The 10,941-nt window shown below is 46.5% G+C and overlaps 1 pseudogene; it reads right to left on the bottom strand.

Moving 5' to 3' along the window:
• Nucleotides 1–591: 591 nt before the first annotated feature.
• On the bottom strand, nucleotides 592–2,692 carry LOC113899299 (annotated as a pseudogene).
• Nucleotides 2,693–10,941: the final 8,249 nt, after the last annotated feature.

Genomic DNA, 10,941 nt, shown 5'->3' with positions numbered 1-10,941 from the left:
GTAGGAACCTGGGCCGCTTTCTGCAGGAATGGACAAAATCTCACTATGAAATCAGAAAGCTTGATCCAAAGAGCTGAGATGTTACACTCGTGCATTATGACATGCAGTGCAATATTAGGTCATGAACATGAGTTAATACATTTATGATGCATTAAATGGCAATGTTTCTGAAGGAGGCTGAACTGCTCTTCATATCTTAAACTAAGTTAGCAAGTGTCTGCCTTTCCTAACCTTGGAAGCTGCAGTCCTCTTAAGGACAAAGGTTCAGTGCTCAGTGTTCTTAGCCCAAAAATGCAACTTAGTCCACAAGATATTTTGGCAACTTTTAATCTGAGCAAGAATAAGTGCTTTTGAAAAATAAGGCTTTAAGATAGTTTGCCATTTTAGGGCTGAACTTTAATAGAATGTGAAAGCTTGAACCCTTACACTTTAAACAAGCAAAACCTAAAGGTTACTGATTGGTTCAGGATGGTTTTATGGAAAAACTAATCTGTAACAAAAATTTGACATTCAATGTGAAGGCTCCATGGTTTGAGCGAAGTTTATAAAGGTTCCCAGGGGCTGGGACAGAGCAGGAGAGGGTCTGGACATTTACAGCAGGCATTTCCTCTTCCTCTTCTTAACAGGAGGTGGGCAGAGGATGTCTCAGATAACTTCATCAAACAATGTCTTGTTGTTGTTCAGTAGCCAAGCCGTGTCTGACTTTTTGTGACCCCATGGACTATAGCACGCCAGGCTTCCCTGACCATACAGATGGCTAACAAACACATGAAAAGATGCTCAATATCACTATTAGAAAAATGCAAATCAAAACTACAACGAGGTATCGCCTCACACCTGTCAGAATGGCCATCATCAGAAAATCTATAAACAATAAATGCCAGAAAAGGAAACCCTCTTGTTCTGTTGGTGGGAATGCAAATTGATACAGCTACTACGGAGAACAGTATGCTGCTGCTGCTGCTAAGTCGCTTCAGTCGTGTCCGACTCTGTGCGACCCCATAGACGGCAGTCCACCAGGCTCCCTGTCCCTGGGATTCTCCAGACAAGAACACTGGAGTGGGTTGCTATTTCCTTCTCCAATGCATGAAAGTGAAAAGTCAAAGTGAAGTCGCTCAGTCGTGTCTGACTCTTAGCGACCCCATGGACTGAAGCCTACCAGGCTCCTCCGTCCATGGGATTTTCCAAGCAAGAGTACTGGAGTGGGGTGCCATTGCCTTCTCTGGGAGAACAGTATAGAGATTCCTTAAAAAATTAGGAATAAAACTACCATATGACCCAGGAATCCCATTACTGGGCATATACTCTGAGAAAAATCATAACTGAAAAGACACATGTCCCCCACTGTTCATCACAGCACTATTTACAATAGCTAGGGCAAGAAAGCAACCCAGATGTCTGTTGACAGATGAATGGATAAAGAAGTTGTGGTACATATACACAATGGAATATTACTCAGCCATAAAAAAGGAATGCATTTGATTCAATTCTAATGAGGTAGAAGAACCTAGAGCCTATTATGCAAAATGAAGTAAGTCAGAAAGAGAAACACAAATGGCATATATTAAAACATACGTATGGAATACAGAAAGATGTTGAGGACTGATGAACCTATCTGCAGGGCAGCAGTGGAGATGCAGACAGAGAGAACCGACTTGTGGACACAGGGCAGGGGGAGGAGAGAGTGGGACAAATTGAGAGAGCAGTGTTGAAATATAAACATTACCATATGTAAAACAGATAGCCAGTGAAATTTGCTGTATGATGCAGGGAGCTCAAATTCGGTGCTCTGTGACAACCTAGAGGGGTAAGATGGGATGGGAAGTGGGAGGGAGGTTCAAGAGGGAGGGAACATATGTATACCTTGGCTGAGTCATGTTGATGTATGGCAGAAATCAAAACAATATTGTAAAGCAATCATCCTCCAATTAAAATAAGTTAATTAAATTTTAAACACTATTATAAAGTAACAAGCAAAAACATTGTCTCGAGTGCTGAGCACTCCAGGTATTACACAGCCTGGATCTCTTTTGTGGTAGCTAAACCCTTCAGGTAGGTGACAGTAATCAGCTTGTTCTCCTCTGTTTCTCAGTCATTGGCTTTATCATTCCTAAGATCAAGTTTAGCCCCCATCAGGATGATAGCAGTGTAGGGACAATGATATCACACTTCAAGGTAACACTTCACACGAACATTTTCCAGTGATGCGGATGTCACAAGAAAAAAGCAAATGGAGAGAATACCTGTTTGTAGATAGGACAGAGGATATAATCTGTCAAAATCTTCTTGACCAACTATATCCCATATGCCAAGATTCACTGATTTTCCATCTATCGTGACATTAGCAGAATGACAGTGGGGATATGGTCTTCAAGAAATTCATTGTTTGAATAACTGATCAGTAGGCAGGTTTTCCCTGTAGCTAGCTCTCCCACCACCATGCCTTTGATGGCCTGCCCCTGGCCTGCTCACTGAGCCCAGCGGCAGACACACTGAGGCAAGAAGCAGCGAGCTCACCGTGAGGCTGAGGGTGGTGGAGGACAGGGTGCCTGGGGCCACGGTCCACACCTCCTTGTCTTCCCTTCACCAACTGCAAGCTGGAGCCCAACAACGGCCACCACCCAAAGCTGGGGAAAACTGCAGAGAAACAGGAAGTGGCCTCTCCACTCACATCTATCTTCCCCACCCCCATACGGCGCTGCTGCTCCCAGGCTCTGGAGTGGGACTCCACATTTTCTGAAAAAGTTCCTTGAGGATGTACCCCAGAAAAATGAAAACAGAATCCAAGAAAGAAGACAACAGACTCCAAAAGTCATAGAACTAATCCAGGAGAACAACGAACAGAAATACCAGTAGGACAGCTGCGAAGCTGACCTAATGAGCAATTAGCTCCAATCAGAACGAGACATCAGAAGAGTCTGTGAAGAACAACCTCAAAGAAAACAGTGCTAGTCAATCCTATGAGGAATACGCTAGCATGCTAAGCACCATCATGGAATTAAGGCATGCAGCACTTCTGAGCAACAAGGATAAGAAAGGTAATTAGTGACTCTGGGAAAGGCAATGAGCTGACATGAAAGTCACACCCCAGATAAAATGTGATCTAAACTGTGGCATGATTCTGAGCCATTAAAGACGTGTAGGAAATGCTGCTTTCTCATTCCACAGAGCCAGGCTGCCATTGGTCAGGTGGTGTGGGAAGAAGCTGGTAACTGTTGAGTGCTTGGGGCTCACACATCATCTGTGCGGTTTTGTATCAGGAGTAAGTGATAATTATTTCCTCCTGATGTGTTTGTTCTTTTTGAAAGTGATTGAATATGTCAATAATTTATCTTGACAAGTTATCCTAACAGTAGGCCTACTTTTTAAAAAAAATTATTTTTAATTTAAAAATATATGCATAGGTAGAAGAGTTTAGTCTGTTTGTTTAGAAATCAGTTGTACCTTTTGATTTTTATCAGAGAAATGTTTATTTTCTTCCTAAACTAGCAATCATTAAGAAACTAGAAATCATATCATTAAAATAAAACATTACAGCTTAAACTTCTCGATTTAACTTAAAGTTAAGAAATGTGTAAGGATTAGTGTCTCTTATTTTGAAGAAAAATCTACTTGAAGTTCCATAGTGCTTTTGAACTTTAGTTTCTTCTTCTAATATTGTCCAGTGAAAGTAAATTTTGTGTTTTCCTCAATGTTAATCATTATCTTTGGGTAATGAGATTTTAGGATACTGGCAGATTTGGGTTTTCTTTCTTTTTTTTTTTCTGAATTTCCACATCTTCTACCATAAACTTCTAAGATTTTTATAGGAAAAAGGAAAAATGGGAAGTTGAGCTATATACATTTTGATGTAAAAATATGTCTAGTACATTTTTATAAACCCAAAAAATCAATTGATGAGCATGACATAGTGTGTGTGTGTGTGTGTGTGTGTGTGCGTGTGTGTATGTGTGTGAAATCTGGAAAGATAATTGTCACTAGGGTGTAAAGACATTAGCAGGATGAGGGGCAGGGAGTCTATCATATTTATTTGTTTCTGTTCTAAGCTATATATCTTTTTTACAGTGCGCCCATAGTCATTTAACAATTAAAGACATTTCTAAAAAGCAGTGGTGGAGGGAGGTCAACCCCTGAGCTTCCAAGTATACAAGCATGCTTACTCCCCTCCAGCTCTGGTGAGCAGCCACACAGGGAAGAACAATCTCTCTTTCTTCCTCCATGCAAAAGAACCCTCCCGAAGGAGAGGCCGTCCCACAGTAAGCAGAGAAACACATCCAGACTTGACCCGCATAACTGCTGCCCAGCAGGCTCTGGGGGAAGGGGCCGATGGGAGGAAGACCTGATGCAGGTAGACGGCGCACCCAGTGCTTGCCGGAGAGTGGAGCGAGCCTAGGAATGTGGTCCATGTGTGGAGTGGAGTCCAGAGGGAGATGCCCACTGCTCAGGGAGGCAGTCAGCGTTGAGGTATCTGTCAGAAGACAGTGGGCTCTCTCCTTCTCAGTCCACACACCCCCTGGCCCTTCCCATCTACTCCGAGGGGTGGTGGTCATACTTACATCTCTTTTCTCACCATGGGGCATATGGAACTGACCAAGGATCAAACCCCTGCCACCTGCCTGGGAAGCAGGGAGTCTTAGCCACTGTCCCACCAGGGAAGTCCCTTACCTACATCTCTACTCTCAGTGCCTGTCTCTGTCTGGGGCTTCAGGCCTAGATATCAAATTATCTTCTGAACAGCCCGACTTGAAAGCCCCAGGGGCTTCTCAGACTCAACCTGCCCCAAACTAAGCACCAAACCTCCAACCTCATGCCCTGTGCTTAATCACTCAGTCGTGTCTGATTCTTTATGACCCCATGGACTGTAGCCTGCCAGGCTCCCCTGTCCATGGGATTCTCCAGGCAAGAATACTGGAGTGGGTAGCCATTCTCTTCTCCAGGGGATCTTCCTGACCCAGCAAACAAACCCAGGTCTCCTGCATTACCTACCTGCTTTCCCTCTGGGACTTGGTCAGTTCCACTTCAGCCCACCCCACCACACAGTCCGGAAACAGGCCATCACCCTTCACTTTTCTCTCTACCTGCCTCCCATGCCCAATCAATCACCAAATCCCACCCACTTCTAATTCTCTCTCCTCTTGGCACAAAACCCCACTTCTCTCCTTCCCCCTGCAACAGCAGCAGCCCCTGTCTCCATCAGCATTAAGCGGCACTGCCACCCTGGCAAATGGTACCCCCTCCCCAACCACAGTCCCACTGCTGGCTTCCTCCCTCCCATTCCTTCTTCTCAGAGTGACCTTCTAAAACATACAAACCTGCTCCTGATATTCCTCTACTGCTTCCCTGGTAGCTCAGGTGGTAAAGAAGCTGCCTGCCATGCAGGAGACCCAGGTTCCATTCCTGGGTTGGGAAGATCCCCTGGAGAAGGAAATGGCAACCCACTCCAGTATTCTTGCTTGGAGAATCCCATGGACAGAGGAGCCTGGCAGGCTACAGTCCATGGGTCTCAAGAGTTGGACAAGACTGAGCAACTAAACCAACACCACCACAGCCTCTTTGGAGGCACCCACTGCTCTTCACTCCCAATCCTCTCCTTTACAAAGCAATGTCCTGCACAACTGGCCCCAGCCAGCTACTCTAGCCTCATCTCTTACCTCCTTCCCTCACAGAAGATCAGCCAGGTGAATGTGCTTCATTCCTTAGAACCTTCCGCATGCTCACGCACCTCTGGCCATTGGATTGTATCATACCTGCTCTTCTCTCTGTCTGGGACAATCTACCTATTCCTCTCTTCTCTTCACTATTTACCTGCCAGATCCCAGTTCAGGTGCCTTGGGAAGTTTGACTGGATCAGATATCCCTCCTATGAGCCCCTAGTAGCCTGTACATTCTCCCATGGAGCACAGATCCCAAGGTATGGCGATTGGCTTCTGAATAAATCCATGTCCCCTGCTAGAATGTTACTGGGGGCTGTGAATGGATAGGTGAATACATGGATGGATGAGTGGATGGATGAATGGACAGATGGGATGACAGATGGATGGATAGATGGTAGATGAATGGGTGGGGTTAGTCGAATGGAAGAGGTTAGATGGGTAGGTGACTGCAAGAGTAAATAAGTGACTAAATGAATACATGCATGCACAGGACTCCTGCAGAGTTTGGTGAGCCTGAGGTAAAAGGCAGGTAATTAGAGAAGCCCAGGAACAAAGGCATGGATCTAATTATTGGATTTACCCAAACATTGTCCAGTTCAGAACCTAGGACGGCGGCTGCTGAACCATCAACCTGCCCCAATCACATACAGATCCTAGGGACAAGGGACTAGGGTATAGGGGCACGTGCCACGTTTACACGTGGAGGCCAAATTGGATCAGAAAACATGGAGTCAAACCCTGATCCCCCATTTCTTACTGAGTTCCCTGAGTTGGGTTACAATCCCCTCTGAACTGCAGTTTCTTTTCTGGAAAAAGAGTGGTAATTAATCCTCCCTGTCTGAGGCCGACTCCCCGGAAGCATAGTGGGAACTAAGGAATAATGTGCAAGTGATTTATCAAGAAACAACTCCAGGGAAGACCCCAGGGAGTAGGGGATCAGGATGTGGAGGCAGGGAGGCAGGCAGGGTGGAGAGTTCCTGCAAAGTTCCATAGAGGATATGCAAGCTGAGGGGACTGGGCCACAATCCAACACCTGGCCCCCAGGGTTTAGGAGCTCTCTGGACTGGGCCAAGATGACTTCAGTGGCTCACAAGTAGGCGCCCAAAGATAGTCACAGGTGCTGCTGACAAGGGACCTGAAGTTCATCAACAATATCCATTGCATCACTTTACCTTGCTCCCAAAGGGAAAAATGAGATTTTGTAAAGCTTTATCACTGTACCTGGTACATAGCAAGCAACAAAGTATAGTTATTATTATACCAAAACTCCTAAATTTGCCAAGTGTTTAGTAAGTGGCATGTCCTTGACGGGGCTTCCCAGGTGGCGCTAGTGGTAAAGAACCTGCCTGCCCCTGCAGAGACATAAGAGATGCAGGTTTGATTCCGCAGATCCCCTGGAGGAAGGCATGCAATCCACTCCAGTACTCTTGCCTGGAGAACTCTCATGGATAGAGGAGCCTGGCAGGCCACAGCCCTTAGGGTCGCACAGAGTCGGACGTGACTGAAGCGACTTAACACACACACACACACACACACACACACACACACACACACACACACAAACACGTCCTTGACTAGTACTGGGCTGGGTTGAGGAAGAGGGACCAGTGTCTAGAAGTCCTCAGAGCAGCCCTGCTAGGAAAAACAATCTCTTTTTACTTGATGCAGCAAAAGGCCCAGAATTGTCAGAAGCCACTGCCAGCCAAAAAAAAAAAAAACCACTGTATATGCAATTAATTAGGCCTCTGCTTCAGTGCTCTGCTCTCTCTGTTTGCCTTCACCAGCTTAACATCCAATTTTTTAGCTGAGAAGGCGGGGCAGCAGGTTTCTGAGATATTTTTTGCTAATGGGCTGAAATATTACACCCATAATTATAGCCTGGCTGCATATTTTTTTCCTTTGCTCATTTTGTTCAGCGTCGCAAACATTGTATCTGATTACAGCCATTCATGTCTTCTTTATGAAATAGGGTCTATCATGCTCCGCAGAAGGGATCAGTGGCTCTGGGGAAATTATCTAGGCTAACAACCCTTTCTGAGTTCCTGTGGGCTGATGCTGTTGGATGCTACCTCCTCAGATGGGGCAAGGTGGGAGGTAGAGACGTGGGGACCAGAAGGAAAGAGATAGCCCATGCCTGAAACCCTCCATAGCCAGGGTTCCAACCTGCTCCCTCCACCCCCACACAGGTTCGTTGTCCCTGCTCTTGCTGGCACAAACCATGCCCACTCCCACTTCTGGAGCTCTGCCCATCCTTCCACCTTCCCTCACCCCTTTAAGGGTGTCCTCTTCTATCTTGTCTACTTAAACCAGTAATGCACCAAGTATAAGCCATAGATCAAGCCGCACAAGTCTTCCCCGGTAGCTTGATCGAAATGCAGATTCTCAGCACCACCACCTGAAGGCACTGGGCCTCTGTGGGAGGGGACCGAGAGATCGGAGGGATTTGGATGTTTTCTCCAAAGCGTGAGACCCACCGAGCTAGAGCAACCTTACAGCAAGGGTGTGGAGTTTTATCAGTGGGTTCCTGTTTCTCTCTCTCTCTGTCATTGGACAGGTTATTTAATCTCTCTAGGCTCCAATTTTTCATCTACAAAATGAGGATAATATAACTGATACATAGAAGACATGAAAATAATCCTCTTAGATTGAGCCATCGAAATTTCACGTTTTGTGGGCCAACAGGTCTTGCATAGCAGCAGTTTCATATGGCTCAACCCCATAGTTGCTTATTTTTTTAATTGTACAGAGCTCAGCTCACATCACACCTTCCCCTGGAACCCTCTGAGATTAGCCACATCACAAAGTGTGCTCCTTCCCTGGAAGGAGGCCAGCTTTTCCTTCTGTGCTTGTCAATTCCTTACGGGATATCTCTGACCCTTCTCTAGGGTTCCACATCCATATGCCAGTCTCTCCATGCAAATGGTACCTCCTTGGGAGCAGAGGGTCTCCTGGCCTCACATCCTTCACAGCAGAGGTCAGTATAGACCTTTGGCTTTGAAAAGAATTCCTTACTTTGTGACTAAGACTGGAATTATTTTTTTTTAAGGAGGAGAGTATACCAGGGGAAAATGAGATGGTTAAGACCCCAGGCAAGGCCATGGAAGATGTCAGGAGAAGACAAATTCAAAGTTAACAGAAGACAAGGAATGGGCAGGACCTAGAGAGCTGCATCTTGGGCCTGGAAGGAAGGATCGGCAGAACCTCAGGCGTGAGAGAAGCTGTGGGTCCTTTAGAGCAGCGCTGCTCACACTGGTCCCTGGAAGAGCCACACAGGGCACCATCTGGACTGGCACACCTCTCCAGGCTACTAAGTCAGAATCTCAGGGTGGGCCCCTCCGGGTGATTCTGATGATCACTAAAACTTTGAATCATTCGTCTTCCATCACCACCAGCCAGGGCTCGAGTCCCTTCTACAGGGTAGAGTAGTCGTAGGGGAGTGGTGGGGACCACCCTGAACACTTTGAACAGCAGGGAGCCTTGGCCTTCTCTTCGAAAAGAGAGGATGTCAGGGTGGAAAGTGATTTGTCAGGATGAAGGGCACTTTCCCTGGCTAGAGGCTTTGTGGTCAGGTTAGCCCTGATCAGAAGAAGGCTAATATTCTACCCAAAGAATTAGGTATTTAAAAATATCTCTGAGTACAAACTAAATAAATGATTGAACTCCTTCATTACCAGTGGAATCAATTAGCTTGGGGAAAGCCTCAGTATTGCCTGTGGGTGGAACATGGAGGTAAGGGATATCTGTCAACACTAGGGCCGGGACTAAACACTGTCTGCTTAGCTCTTATTTGCCTCATGTTCCCAGTCCCTAAAATTGACCTACATATTTATAACTATGATTCTGGGCCCAGCACTGTCCTAGGTATTGGCTGTAAAATGTTGAACAGAAAAGAAACATTTTCGGCCCTCATAGAGCTTACTTTCTAGGGGAGAAGGCAGACCGCAAGCAGTAAACAAGATTCTGATATAATTTAATGTCATGATACACGCAGTGATTAAACAGAAAATAACAGTCACTGGAAAGGACCTTTTGAACAAAGCTTGCACTAACAGCCCTCTAAAACCATACGTGCTCCAGCACCATTGAGCTGCTGTGTTATGTCCCATAGCACTTGTCATTTTCTAGAGTAGACCCAATTGACTTCATTACATTCATTGTCTGTCTCCTCCCATGAAGGCCAGGGGATTGGGGCAGAGAGATGCTGATGATGGGATCTGTTTTAGTCACTGATGTGTCCCAAGCTTCCTGAAGAGTGTGGTTCCCAACCAGGGCTGATCTCCAGAGTACACTTGACGATGTCGGCAGGCATTTATTTTTATTTCTCTTATACCCCTGCCCTGTAGCTTATTTATTTTATTTCATTTACATATTTATTTTTTGGGCCATGCCACGCAGCATATAAGATCTTAGTTCCCTGCATGTGTATGTGCTAAATCACTCAGTCATGTCCAACTCTTTGTGACCCTAAGGACTGTAGCCCACCGGCTCCTCTGACCATGGGATTCTCCATGCAAGGACACTGGAGTTCATTGCCATGCCCTCCAGGGGATCTTTCCAACCCACAGATCGAACCCATATCTTTTATGTCTCCTGCATTGGCAGGCAGGTTCTTTACTGCTAGCGCCACTTGGGAAACCCTAGTTCCCTGACCAGTGATCAAACCTGTGCACCCTAAAGTGGAAGCACAGAGTCTTAACCCCTGGCCCACTGGGGAAGTCCTCTGTAGTCATTTTTAGTTGTCACGGTTGGGAAGGGGTGCTTCTGGCAGCCAGTGAATATAGGCCTGGGATGCTGCTCAGCATCTCACAATGCACAGGACAGCCCCTCCCACTCCACAGCACAGAACAACCCAGTCCAAAGCACAAGGAGTACTGAAGTTGAGAAACCCTGTAGCAGACAGTCAATGCATGTTTGCGGAGTGGGAGGATCAGCAGGAAGAGGAGGCCTGATGCGGTGGGGGCGGGGGGGGGGGGGGGGCGGGGCGGGGGCGGTGTTTCACAGAGGGTGCTCATGGGAAGCCTCTCTGAGCTGGGAACACTTGGTTGGAGAACTGAATGATGTTCTGGGGCCAGCCATGTGAGGCTCCAGGGAAAGCACTTTGCAGGCAGAGGAGCCAGCCAGAGTGAAGGCCTCGCATCAGAAACAAGGTCAGGATTTTCAAGATGCTGCGAGAAGAACGATGTGTCTGGGAACAGGGAGGTGAGGTAATGATGCATGAGGTGAGAGAGGAGAGGGCAGCCAGGGAGAGTGTCCACTGCAGACCACAGAAGCAGCTGCATGTTACTGT

Source organism: Bos indicus x Bos taurus, chromosome 10, assembly GCF_003369695.1.
Source record: "Bos indicus x Bos taurus breed Angus x Brahman F1 hybrid chromosome 10, Bos_hybrid_MaternalHap_v2.0, whole genome shotgun sequence".
Taxonomy (NCBI): Eukaryota; Metazoa; Chordata; class Mammalia; order Artiodactyla; family Bovidae; genus Bos; species Bos indicus x Bos taurus.
The sequence above is the reverse complement of the archived record's forward strand: the minus strand, read 5'-3'. Positions and strand labels throughout refer to the sequence as shown.